We start from the raw sequence: 13,974 nt of genomic DNA on the forward strand, positions 1-13,974 counted from the left end.
CTAAGACTTGTGTGGAATGTGTGCAGCCCCATCCCTCATGCTGCGGTCCTGTGGGACTCAAAAGGCAAGAAAGACAGATAATATTCCCTTCCCCTGATTGTCCATATTCTCACCTATCATGATGAAACCCCTCAAAACAGGACTTCAAATAAATGTATCCTCAAAGTGAATAACACTGGGAAAAGAGAGTGAACAAGATAATGAAGATAGCCATTCAACCTAGACAATACATAAAAAGAGAAATGTGGGGTGTTAACAACCAGCACACAGAGGTTAAGGCAGAAGATCAAGAGTTCAACATCACCCTAAGATACATAATAAGTTTCAGGTAAACCTTGGCAAGATAAATCTCTATCTCAGAAAACAAGCAAACAAAACAAACATAAAGAAGTCATATATATTTGTTTTATAAAGGGCACAGAAGGGGCTAGGCAGATGAGTCACTGGTTAAGAGCTGTGGTTGCTGTTCCAGAGGACCTAGGTTCAGTTCCCAGCACTCATGTGTTAGAGCAAAACTATGTGTAACTCCAGTCCCATGGGATCAAATACCTTTACCTGATCTCCACATGTGCCAGGCATGCATGTGGTGCACACATATCCATGAAGGCACAACGCTCTTACACAGATAAATCAAAAAAGAATAATATTAAAGATAAATTGGACAGTTTCTTCAAACAAAATTTAGCTAGTGTGTACCCATGACTGAACATCCTTTTGGAGACAGCTCATGAACAGCCCTGATAGCTTAGACATATCTTGAAAATTTTGTTAAAGAACTAGTAATATTAGAATGGGGAACAACTCTATTTCATAGCCAAAATGATTATTTTACTTTAAATATCTTAATTGATATCAAATACTCATTTTAATCACATTTAGTTTCAAAAGATAAACACGGTTATATAAATCAGTTGTAATATTTTCAGCATTATAATTCTCATGGACCTCTCCAATAAAGGGACAGGGGAAGGATATCTTTCAAAGGAATGCTTAGCTCATAAATGAAAGCACAAGGTTTTTCAATCTCTGATGTTATCAACAAAGAGTTGTATTTTTGTAATAGAAGCTCTAAGAAGTTGCTTGGTAAGCTTAGGATTACACAAACAATGATATAAGACTCCTTTTGGTATCATTTACCTACTGAAAAATCACATGATAGTTTTCACTTTACTGGTGGCCAAGACATACTACCCTAAATTCATACAAGAAAGATAAGAGAAAAGAAATTCTAAATCTTTCATTTAAGCTATACTTCTCTCTCATCAGAGAACCTCACAAACTCCCCTGTTGGGTCAGTAATGCCAGAGAGTTAATTTCTCTGCCCAAACAGGATGTACAGATTTGCTGACATTTCAATATCCCATGTTTCAATATCCTCGAGGATATTAATAAAGTTCTATTTCTTATGGGAATCTCAGATTTTTTTTCTCCCCAGGAAAGATAACAGATCAGTATTTGTTATCTCAAAATATTAAGGTAATTAGTGCTGGGTGAATTAAAAAGCACAGCGCGGCATTTACAGCGTCCAGATACATTCTGAAGCTCAGAGGATGCTTACTTGAACTTTTATCAAAACTAACGAAGTTTTAGTGTTTGCAAAATTTGAAGTTGTAAGTCTCAGGGGAAAAGGGCTATCTTGCAAGATTTCTAGAGCATCACGTTGCTTCGTTGAACTGAAAATACTATGCGCATGGGCATTTGGGTGCTTTCTCAGCAGTCTGAATTTCCTTAAAATGAGATGAAAAACCTTAGAAGTGTGCAGACCTCAAAAAATGGAAAAAAGAAAAAAGACCCAAGCTTTCAAATACTCATTAATTGACTTTTGTATAATTTAATAATCATTGCATGTCATTACATTGGTTTCTGTTTTGAAGAAATTATATGTTGAACTGTGTAACTTGTAGCTGTGCAGACCCTCCGCCTCCGACCCCCCATTCACTAGTGCATTAGAAGGAAGAGAGGCCCAGGGAGTACAGACCAAACGAATCCCTGGGATGGCACTGGCTGAGCGGGGTCTGGTGCATGATGGGTAACAGCATATGCTGGGCGACAGGCCCCACGTCCACAGTGCCTAATTTACCAGGTTGTTTAGTATCACATCACATACCATAGTTCCTACTTCTGCTGATTGTCCTTTTCTGGTGCTGACAATATATGAGATACAGATAATTTAAGGGAAGGCCAGCTGGTTTACACAAGGCCGTCGCAGCAGTGAAGAGCCTGCTCCTTTCGCATTCTGCTTCGACTGTCTTGAGTCCATTTCTGAACCGCAGCCAGCTCCCACTGGTGAGCACTACAATGTTGTCATGTCATCAGCTCAGTCAAGATGTTCTACCATTTGTGTGTGTGTGTGTGTGTGTGTGTGTGTGTGTGTGTGTGTGTGTGTATGTGTGTGTTTTAAAACTTGCCAACTTGGCTGTTTTCCCATAAATTATATGAAACAATATTTCAAAAGAAAATATTTTCTCTCAGGAAAAAAAATCAGGTCCAAATTTGTGACGTTGAGCAAACAGGATACTACCATATTCTCTGGTTTTTATTTACATAATAAAATGAAATAGGAAATAGGAAAATTACAATAAATACTTACAATAAATAGCACATATTATAAGTATCTACCAGGGTTTCTTAAATGAGTTATATTTCCTCACTCCTAAGTGATATCCTACTTTTTTGACTCTCTCTCTCTCTCTCTCTCTCTCTCTCTCTCTGTCTCTGTCTCTCTCTCTCTCTCTCTCTCTCTCTCTCTCTGTGTGTGTGTGTGTGTGTGTGTGTGTGTGTGTGTGTGCGCGCTTCTCAGGCATCATGTAAGCATGTTTCTCTTATGAACAACTCTGAGAAAAGAATGTAACAATATCTGTGATGTAATTGACACTAGAATGTTAAGAGAATAGAATAGATTCTTTTCCCTTAAATAATACGCAGGCCTAAAGGTAGGAAGGTCTGAAATAAGCTTGGGCTTGTGCAAAGTGGAGGAAGCGTCTGTGGGTGGGCTTGCTGATTTGAGCATATGGTCTGAGGAAGCAGGCGAGCATTTCTAATGATGTCAGATCACATCATGTTGTGTTGATTGAAGTGACACGATGCAAGAACAGCTGATTTGTAATCAATGGACTTTCTTCAAAAGCTCAACCAGGGAGGGTTGGAGGTTGCAAGCCTGAGAATGTCCTTCCTTTGGAATGTTAAGTCCCTGTGTAACAACATCTTCAGTAAATTCACGGAGACTTTTTTTGTATTTTATTTTCTATCTAGGACGAAGTGGCGACAAGTATGAAAACGAAGTTTTGGCAGAAACCTAACTGTTGCATTTATGGGGATGATCTTCCACATCTAGGTGTAGAGGAGGAGGCTGGCAGTGAGGTTTTGGTCTTAAATGGATTACACCGGGTGCTTTGGGTGGAGGATGGGAAGCAGGACTACAGGACCAGACACCAGAGTGCACTGCACGCTGAGGTGGTGATAAGTGCCCCTTATTGCTTGCTTAAGACATTTCCCGTCTCATCTATAACAACCCAAACTCCATTTCTACAACAGCAACAGCAAAAAAATTCAGTAGGCTTGGCTGCTCCTGTCTACAATCCAGACCCCAGGAAGCAGAGGCAAGAGGATGGCTAGGAAGTCGAGGCCATCCTGGGCTGAACCATACATTCTGAACCAATCTGGCCTATAGATGAAAACAAGAGTATACATGGAGGGAGCCAGGAGCCCCAGATACATATGGAGCAGAGATGGCCTTATCTGACATCAGTGGGAGGGAAGAGAGGCTCGATGCCTCAGGTTGGGGGAACACTAGAGTGGTGAGGCAGCAGTGGGCCAGTGGGTAGAGGAGCACCCTCCTAGAAACAAAGGGGAGGGTGTGGGGGGCTGGATTGGAGGGTTATGGAGGAATAACTAGGAAGGCAGAATCAAATAAAATGATTAATAAAAACTATGTCAAAAGTAATAAGTGAAAGTAAATGGGTAAACTTCAAAGTCTATTGTTTTTCTGTACAGAAACAAAGCAATATTTAGCAACAAACATCACAGAGCCTACATGGGTATACACTAAGTCCTCTCCATACACACTGTTTAGTTTGAGGTGTTTGTGAGGGTGGGGGGATCTTTGATGCCTTGCCTGATTGGGGACCATTTGCCCACTACTGGGATCCGTCATCCGGCCTTGACATGAGGGTTTGTACCTGTCTTATGGCATTGTGTTATGTTGTGTTCAGTTGACAGCATTGAGAAGCATGCTGTTTTCTAAAGAGAGGAGTCTTGGATCTGGGGAATAGGGAAGTTGGGGGCTCTGGAAGGGGTGGTTTGAGGGGAGGATGCAGTAGAGATGTAATGAATTAAAAAATATCATTTTAGAATATTAAATAATATAAAGCATTGCTTTCAAGACAGAGGAGATGGTTTGATGTTTAAACTGACATTTATGTAGGCATGAGATCCGGAGATTAATTCTCCACAGCCCATGAAAAGCTGGGGTGCTGGGGTGTGGATGAATGTTTCTGTGATCCAACTATTTCTACAGGGACGTGGACGATGGACCGGAGAGAATTCCCCTAAGTCTGCAGGCCTGCTAGTTCGGAGGATGAAGGACTCAAAGTAGAAACTGATTTGGTTAATACAGAAGTTGTCCTCTTACTTTCCCATCCGTCATGACTCACAAGCACCCATTCTCTCTCTCTCTCTCTCTCTCTCTCTCTCTCTCTCTCTCTCTCTCTCTCTCTCTCTCCCTCCCTCCCTCCCTCCCCCATCCCTCTGTTCGAAACTCAACGTATTTTATGTAAAAAGTGTCACTTTTTGATTACTATACTAAATGTACTTTCTTTTAATTTGAGGATGTCATCTAAACTATCATTCATCTTTGAGTGAATAATATTTAAGTACTGCATAAACACAGACCCACCACACACACACACACACACACACACACACACACACACACACACACACACACACACACCTAAATCCATGAATGAAATAAAATTAAACACTGGTGTGCTCTTTATGTAGAGCTTGCCATGAGACAGCAAATATTGTAAGATATATAAAGGATGTCAAAATGCCCGAAATTGTGCTACGGCAGGAGAGTGCATGAATTATTTGCCTAACCAATTTCATACGTGAATAAGCAAATGAGAAGATGGTAATAGAGGGGGTGGCAGGCTTACCCGTTATTTTCAACACAAGCATAAAAATAAGTTAGAAATATGAGTTACTTCATGTTATGTTGTCTAAATACGGAGAAATAGCAGATTTTATTATTCTCTTTAAGAACGCTAAGTGGAGAAGAAAATCCATTACTATTTCCAATTAGTATAGATAGTACACTTATTCTAGCAGGGACTCAGTTAATTGCTTTACATGGATTATTTAATTGTATTTTCATTAATATCCCATTTTAGATTTTAGAAGAAGGCAGAGGGGGTTAGAGTCGATAAGCAATTTGTTTGAAATCAGTAGCTAGTTAATGGCAAAACAAGAACTGTAGTCCACCCCTTCCCTACGCCAAAGCCTCAGGACACAAGGGAGGCAGATGATTGTGACAACTGTGTGTGGTCGCTAGGATGCATGAGAAGAAAATATCGGCATTGGGTAGATTTTGAGGCCTGAGAGGAACAGGCAAGAATGCCTCAGTGGGAAAACAGTGAGTCCATTTGTCTTCCTTTGATTTGGAGTAGGCAAATGCACAGTGGAGGACGAGAACATCTACTGTCCGATGTGCATGTGTCAGCCTTGGGTTGAAGGATAGGAGAGAGGAAGCCAAGGGAGCAACAGAAGAGGAAAGAACTCAGCAAAGACAACAGCCAGACATCAGGGTTCAGGCTATGTCTCCAGAAGAGGGCATGTAGGTTTCTGACAGAGACATTTGCTGATGTTTCAAACAATGTTACCCACTTTCCACATTTAATTATCCAGAGGAGTAGGGGAAGTAACTTTGGACCCAAAGGACTGATTCTTTACAGGTGCTTTTTTTTTTATAGCCAGTTTTTAAAATTCTTTTCTTCTTCTCTTTCTTCTCCTCTTCTTCTCTTTTCTTCTTCTTCTTCTTCTTCTTCTTCTTCTTCTTCTTCTTCTTCTTCTTCTTCTTCTTCTTCTTCTTCTTCTTCTTCTTCTTCTTCTTTTTCTTCTTCCTCTCTTCCTCCTCCTCCCCCTCCTTCTTCTTCATCTTCCTCTTCCTCTTCCTCCTCCTGCTCCTCCTTCCTCTTCTTCTTCTCCTTCTCCTTCTCTTCTTCTCCTCCTCTTCCTTCTGCTCCTTCTCCACCTCCTCTTCCTTTTCCCCCTCCTCTTCCTTTTCCTGCTCCTCTTCCTCCTCCTCCTCCTTCTTCCTTCTCCTCCTCCTCCTTCCCACTCTGTGCTCTAGTTTGAGAGACTTGTTCTACTAAATAATTGATTAACATATATGATAGCAGTTTTTCAAATTCTTTTTCTAAATTAGAAACAGTTTATTGATTCATTTATTTATTAACTTACTAAACCGAGAATGCCATACCTTCTACATACGTGGGTCAAATCTGCCCCTTTAGCTCCTACGTCCTCTTTCTGCCCTATTTCCTCTACCACCCCTCCCTCCCATTTTTAGTTAGTTTTATCTAAGCTCACTGTCCACACAGAGCAGGCTCTATGAATTTAGCTGTTGTTCTATCTACAGGAGCATGGGTAGCCTTTCAGGGGCTGCATCCTTGCGGGGAGGACTCTTTCTTCCCTGAAGTTATCAGTTACTAATACCTTCTTAGCTAGGGGTGAGACTTTTTGTGTTATTCTATTTTTGAGCTGTCCACTGCCATCTTGCTCATTTTCCTACCAGCAGAAATAGGCAAAAGATGCAGAAGGAAGGAAACCGTTTACATTTCTGTTATATTTTAAGAATGACAAATAGGGAAACTTTGAGTGATTTTTCCCTCATAGTTGAAAAGCTGAACCTTTATCCAATGGCCTGGAATGGTGGACTGTGAGAAAATTTACAAGATCTCCAGCTGGTCAAATAAAAACAGGAAATTTCAAAAATATCACGGAAGCAATGAGACAATACTAAAAAATTGTTAACAAGGGTTTATTTAGAAAATTATACAATTTTATACCCTTTCCATTGTTTATTTCTATAATTGACCAAAAGTCCACTTTTCCAGAGATAATTACCCTATACAAAGAATGAGAAGATAAGGTGCTTTATCCAATTCTTGAAAAGTATCCAAGTAATTCTTTGTGTGTGTGTGTGTGTGTGTGTGTGTGTGTGTGTACATAAGTTTTAACAAAATTACCAAAATAAAATTGTGCTATCATTGTATGAGTCCATCTAAACAAATTTAATTCAAACAATATTTGTCAAATAGGCCACCTATATTGTATAAAATTCAGTACATAAATTCTGTAGGAGAAAAATAATGAGGTAAATACTAATATTCACATCATTGGTGCCAAGAAACACAATTGCTAGCTAAAGTTAAATTTTCCACTATCAATTTAGGATACCGGGGTCTATTTTATTTATAAAGCGCCAGCCAGTTTCTCTAGTAGTCCATGCAGTATATTTGAAACCTTGTATTCCACAAGTAAGTCAATATTTCTGTTGACCAATTATCACCTTGTGTTGTCTCAGTTGTAGGAATAAATAGGGAAAACTAGTCTGATTGAAAACAGTGAGGGAGAGCTAGTGGGTTTTAATCCTTTAATCCTGCATTCACCAAATGTACCACTTCCATTTTCAAATGCTGAGAAATGAACTCTTGTTCTGGAAAAATAGTTCTGATTTGGCAGAGAAAGGGAAACCAAGTTGTGACTTAATGGTTCTGACTTTGTGGTTTTATGTTTTATTGAATTTGACCACTGGTTCCATTTGGGATGAAATGAAAAGATCTCACTGGAGGAGTGTCCCCCAAATGTATCCAGCCTGATAAACGTCACACTAGATATCAGGGCATCTTCTTTTTTCCTCTCTCTTGCCAGAAAATCAAAACAAATGTTTCAGAGATAATCCCTCAGTCTTGATAAGGCAGTTTAATTTAAAATCATAAGATGATATAGAGAATCTCATAAAAGTGTTTTATGAAGGCTGATTTTTCAAATGGTTCGTTTTCTATAAAAATGTTTATGGATTTTTAATAGTCTCTAGTGAGTCATTTCTTGAGTCTATTACTTTTTATGCTCTCTGGCATTATGGCGTCACTTTCATTCAACGTGAGTCTTTGAAGGAGAAATAGTCAGAGTTGAAGTCTCTGAAAACTTACCCAGTTGTTCCAGTTAAGATGGTCGCCAGTCCAGATTGTTCACGTGAGAGGAGAAGATGCTAGTCATGGGTAACTTGACCACGATGAGTAGTGCTTGAGTCTCTGCCACACCAATGTATTTCTTGTAACATGTAACATGCATGACACTCTCACATCTTTCTTCTTCTTGCTTTCTCCATAGACTTCCTAATTTCAGTATGGGAAAGTGATTTATGAACAACAAAGTTAATATAATTCCCAGTACTAACCAACATATGGGGCGAAGTTTTGAGGTACACATAAAGTCATAAGTATATGCAATCTGCTCTCAGTGAGTTATCAGAGTCATGTACACAAAGGGGTCAGGGGTACCCCCTTCTGTATCATAGACTAAATTAATTGATTTTTATGTGTACTTTTGGTCTGTTCCATCAATATCTTGTTTAATTATTATTTTCTCGTCACCTGCTATTGTTTAACTTTATTTTCTACAAGCTCAAGGCAAATCATTAGATGACCTATTTGTGACATTTCCTGAGTTGAACGTAATCGTCTCTATCCTAAATTGTCCCAGAACTCTTTCAGCAGTATGTCCAAGGCTTGATCAAATGGGTTCTCATTTTTCTCTGAGTTCTAGACTTCGATTCTTACTTTCACTGATCTCTTCTGTCCCTAAAATTCATTCAAAATTACGTTTTGCAGTTTTTATGTATTTGCATACCTTTTGTGATTTGTTTGTTATCAGTTTGTGGCTTTTAATCTACTATGAACTGTTAAAATAAAATGAATTTTTTATATCTTATTTGATTTTCAAATTTTTCTTTTTGTCTTAGAATAGGATTCATTTTAAAGATGGTTCTACATTCTACTGCTGTTTAAAACAATGTGTATTCCCTATCCTTTGTTTGTAATATTTTGTAATCACACCTGATAAATACAATTTATTTGTGGTATAATTTAGCTCGTAATTTGTCTGGCTTATTTTTGTTTTGGAAGGGCATCCAAAAGTGAAGGTTGAGAACCAAAGCCCCTCAAGATTGTTGTATCAGGACGTACCTGACATTTATCTGCTTTTGCTTTTGGTCACTGAAATTTGGAGCCTCAATATTTGGTTCATAACTATAATCATGATGTCTTCTTTTTTATTGGAATTATTTATTTACATTTCAAATGTTATCACCGTTTCTGGTTTTCAGTCCATAAACCCCCTCTCTCACCCCTTATGACTAAGGATGTTGGACATTTCTTTGGGTGCTTCTCAGCCATGTGATATTCCTCAGTTGAGAATTCTTTGTTTAGCTCTGTATCTGGTTTTTGAATACGGTTATTTGATTCTCTGGAGTCTAACTTCTTGAGTTCTTTGTATATAGTGGATATTAGCCCTCTCTCAGATGTCGGATTGGTAAAGATCTTTTCCCAATCTATTTTTTGCTGTTTTGTCCTAATGACAATGTCCTTTGCCTTCTTGATGTGCTCCCCAACTCTATGCTCTTACTAATTTGTGGTAGCATTCTTTATCTCTTCTGAAGGCATTTGCTTGATGTCTCCTCCATCATGCATAAGCATTGCCATGTGAGCTTAGTCGTGGCCTCTATCTGTTTGATACTTGGATTCTCATCCTTCTGTCCAAGCCCACAACTGTGACAGGATCTATAATTATGATTGCTTTTCTATCATTGTAAATGTAACATATAATAAGAACAAAATCTGTTCTTTCAGAAATGTCTTGGACCTTTTTTATTCCCTGTCAATGTTCAAGAAAAGAAGTTTTCAGTTTTGCTTATATTACATGAATTTTTACAGATGGACTTTGAAAAAGATTACAATTTAACTCCATGTCAGATTTACCTGCAATAATTTAATTTGTTTTGTGCTACTCGTTTACTGTCATACATTTTATTAATTTTTGATCATTTGTTCTTTCTAATTTACAGAAAACTTCAGTCATCAAACAATGAACATTTTAATTAGCTGTTTTGTTAAGTTAGGTTCGTGTCAGAGTTAACATTAATTAAGAACATATTTCTGATTACCGAGGTAATATTTTCTAATTGAAGCAATTCTGTATAATAGGAAAAAATAGGAAGGAAAAAATATCTACTGTCAGTATTTTTTAATTCTCATTAAAGATTTGCATTATGGGTATTTTCTGCATATGATAATATAAGCCATACATTTGTTCTTTTAATTTTGCAAAATATACATTGACCAACTTTTATTATCATAAAAATGTACAGTTAGTATTTTGTTCATTCTCATTTATATCGGTTATCTTGATTTCTGCCTTATTTTGAATAATAGTTTCTTAGAATGTCTGAAGAGAAACTTTACTAGCTCTGTGGGATTCCTATGTACAGAAAGGACAGCAAACGGTGGCCCACAGTCTGTTCTTCTGGCTACTGTTTTATAAGATGACAACACGGGTCACGTTTTATGTTTTTTTCCTAAGGCATTTTATATGATACAATAGCAGAGACAGAACGTTGAGAAAGAAGCCAAGAAGCCTGCCGGTTCTAGCCTTGCTAGTACAGAATGAGATGCTGATGTCTACCTTAGAGTAAAATCTCAGGCATGAAATAGTTGGCTATTGTGTATGCATAATTCCATAAGGGCTATATACACATACACGATGCTAATTTTATCATATGCAGAAAACACCCATAATACAAATCTTTAATGAGAACTAAAAAATACTGACAGTAGTTTTTCCTTACTATTTTTTCCTGTTACACAAAATTACACAAAATTATACTTTAGTTATGTTGTGTAACAAAATCATTGAAGAAATGTAAATTGTGTAATATTTTTGCCATTGATAACAAAATATAAAGGCTTTTTAGAAATGTATTTGTCTTTTAGATGTATGGATGCTTTGTTTGCAAGTCTGTCTGTGTACCACATGCATATCTGGTGCTGGGAGACATCAGAAGCGGATCTCAGATCCTGTGGTACTACAGTCATAGAGGATGGCTCTGAAGTGTCTTGTGGGTGTTGGGAGTTCAAGCACAGTCCTCTTGAAGAGCAGACAGCTTTTCTCCCTGCTGAGCTATCTCTCTATTCACCAGAACGTTCACTCTCTAGTGTTGGACCTGCACGAGAAGGACTGGTGTCTCTCCTATCTTTATCCACCACAATGATGTCACAGCTTTATCCACCGCAATGATGTCACAGCTGGTCATTTGCCTGATATATTTTTTTTTTGATTGTCACATCTCATTTAATGTTTTTGAAATGCATTCTCCTAAGATTAGGTATCTTTCTTATCACTTTGGTGTTCTGATTCCTGACTTGCTTTGCTCCTCTCAGAGTAAAGGATCGTTATTGGTATACATTACAGAAGACAAATGTTTATGCTGTCTGAATTTGTGGTTTTGTCGTGGGACCAAATAAATCTTTCCTATAACGTATTTCCACCTCAGTCATGCCGCTCATTCATGGAAGTAGTTCTCAGAATGTCAACCTGTTTTGTGGGGAGATGATACATTTCTCTGAATCTGAGGGGTGATGGGAAAGTGGGATTAAGGTTTATTGAGAACTCTGCATTTGAAATGATTTTAAGAATCCTTTTTGAGATCACCTTCTTCCAGGAACCTTGCCCCTTACTGTAACCCATTTCTTACCTGGAATGTGAAAAGGAAGGCTTATTCATTGTGTTTGCATTTCCTCTGTTAAAGTCACAGTGATGTCCATTTATAAGAACACGAAAGTGGCTCCTGGAGCTATGCCCTGCATGGAACGACATTTGCTACCTCAGACCATATCGGGGGTCTTGACTTCGGATTCCAGTGGACAGAATGCCTTTTATCGCCCCACGGTTTTGCCTGCAATTATAAGTAGAAACCATGTAGAACATAATTATACCATCAGCTGAATACTCATTAACTCTGGCTTTCTAAGCTACAAAATAATCTTTGCAACTGACCCCAGCAGTCTACAATATTTACAAAGTTCCTAGGCATGTATGACGACAGTGAACTATCACTTCAGGAAAACAAAGAACTCTGATTTCCACGACCTCTTTTAATTTGGAATTTAAGTCCGCAATAGAAAAAATGTTAAGCTCTGTGCCCCAATTCCATCTGCCAGAATGTGTGAAATAAGAATTTTGTACTGCAGTTTGGACTTTCTTCAGAGCTGTAATTAAATGTCCTACCCAAAGCAACGTGGAGAATGAAGGGTTTCTTTTATTGCTCCAGGTTGGCTCTTTTAATGAGACAGGCTGTTGATTCCAGTGACAGAAGTTTGAATTTTCACTCAGATACTAAACCAGTTCCTTGGCTGGCAGCTCCTAATATGTAGATTTGTCTCTGTGTCTCAGTAGTCTGGATCCATAGTCTTACTTCTGGCAGCTAAACCACAGCCCTTCGGTGTTCCCGATTGGTGTTATCTAATTCTTGGGGCCCATTACATAAGCATTTCAGCTTCAAGAATGAAGCAATTAGGAGTTGTCACAAGACGAATTTCACTGGCTTGAACTTTGTAAGTTTGTAAAAAGATTCGCCATTGTTAAATATTGTCGTCCTTGCCTTGAGATTTATAAGATTCCAGTTATTTCTTATCCTTTACCCACCAAGAGAATCAACCACAAATGGTCATTTACTGGCTTTGGTTTTACAGATGAAACTAGGAAAACGGGAAAAGCCCTTTGAGTCTGGCTGCTGCAATTCCTCAAGAAAAGTACAGATTGGGCCTCGGCACCATTCTCTTCACGACTGATGCAGGCGGCTAATACCTTAGTCTGGTGCGGTTCATTCAGTCTCATCTGCAGCCTTGCCCCGAATTGATGGCGTTTCATGAAAATATGTTTATATTATTTTTTCAATATCCTAAAAATAAATGTAGCCTCATTTACATTAAAGCACATCATAAAAACTTAAAATAGATGAAGTGAAATTTATAGAGTAGAAGAAATTCCCTGACAGTGCCAATCTTTACTGAAATGACACAATACAATAGAACGCAGGAGCTCTAATGTTTACTAACGAGCTATTTGTTGATATTAAGTGTAACAGAAACAGTTGATGGTATACCTGGAAATTCATATCATATTCATCCTACTTTTCTTCTATGGCAACTAAATCTTAATGTCATATGAATCATCTTTAATATCTAAAATCATCAACGGTTACCTAAAACCACAGCACAGTACTCATGTCCTCCAAGTATCACCCTTTATAACATTTCCTATGTAGTAAGAGCTGATGCTTCTTTGAAAACACAGAATTTTGGCCCAGAAAGCACTTAAGTGGCTATAGGTATCAATTCTGACAGCATTTCCTCTCATGCAAGTCATTCCTGGATAATAGATACTAGACATGGTAGTTCCCCATGCCCAGAATCCTACAGCTCCAGGTTTATTCAGCTGCCTCTTACTCACTCCGCATTTAATGTGAATCTGTCTCTATCTAACATTTATGATTTTACTGTTTGACTAGAAAAGACACTGGCAAAATATGGCCAATGAGTTAAATCCAGATCACCTTAACTTCTTATACAGTTTTATTGGAAAATGGTTATTTGCATCATTTATATATTTTCCTCGGGCTGTGTTTGCATTATAGCCTTTGGAATTTAGTCCCTTTGACAGAAATCATCTAGTCTGTGTGGAAACCTAAAAGTCTTCCACAGCTGCTGGGATCTTCTGTGATAGTTCTCAGAACTGAACACTGACCCTGACTGGTTCCCATTGCAGCCCAGCTTTATCTACCCTTTCTTACAGCTTACCCCGATTGCTTGGCTTCTTAGAGAAATCAGTAGAGCAGTCCCCATTCAACGTGCT

General features: G+C 38.3%; 1 long non-coding RNA gene across 1 annotated transcript in view; it reads right to left on the reverse strand.

The window, feature by feature from the left end:
• Nucleotides 1-13,352, reverse strand: part of LOC102548042 (uncharacterized) — a 37,796-nt gene extending 24,444 nt beyond the window's left edge. Inside the window, exons 1-2 of the long non-coding RNA NR_190569.1 lie at nt 11,816-13,352; nt 8,217-8,402 (exon numbers count right to left, since the gene is read on the reverse strand). This is a non-coding gene — a long non-coding RNA (uncharacterized LOC102548042). The remainder of the gene's footprint in view (nt 1-8,216; nt 8,403-11,815) is intronic.
• Nucleotides 13,353-13,974: the final 622 nt, after the last annotated feature.

This window comes from Rattus norvegicus, chromosome 2, assembly GCF_021556685.1.
Source record: "Rattus norvegicus strain SHRSP/BbbUtx chromosome 2, alternate assembly SHRSP_T2T, whole genome shotgun sequence".
Lineage (NCBI taxonomy): Eukaryota > Metazoa > Chordata > Mammalia > Rodentia > Muridae > Rattus > Rattus norvegicus.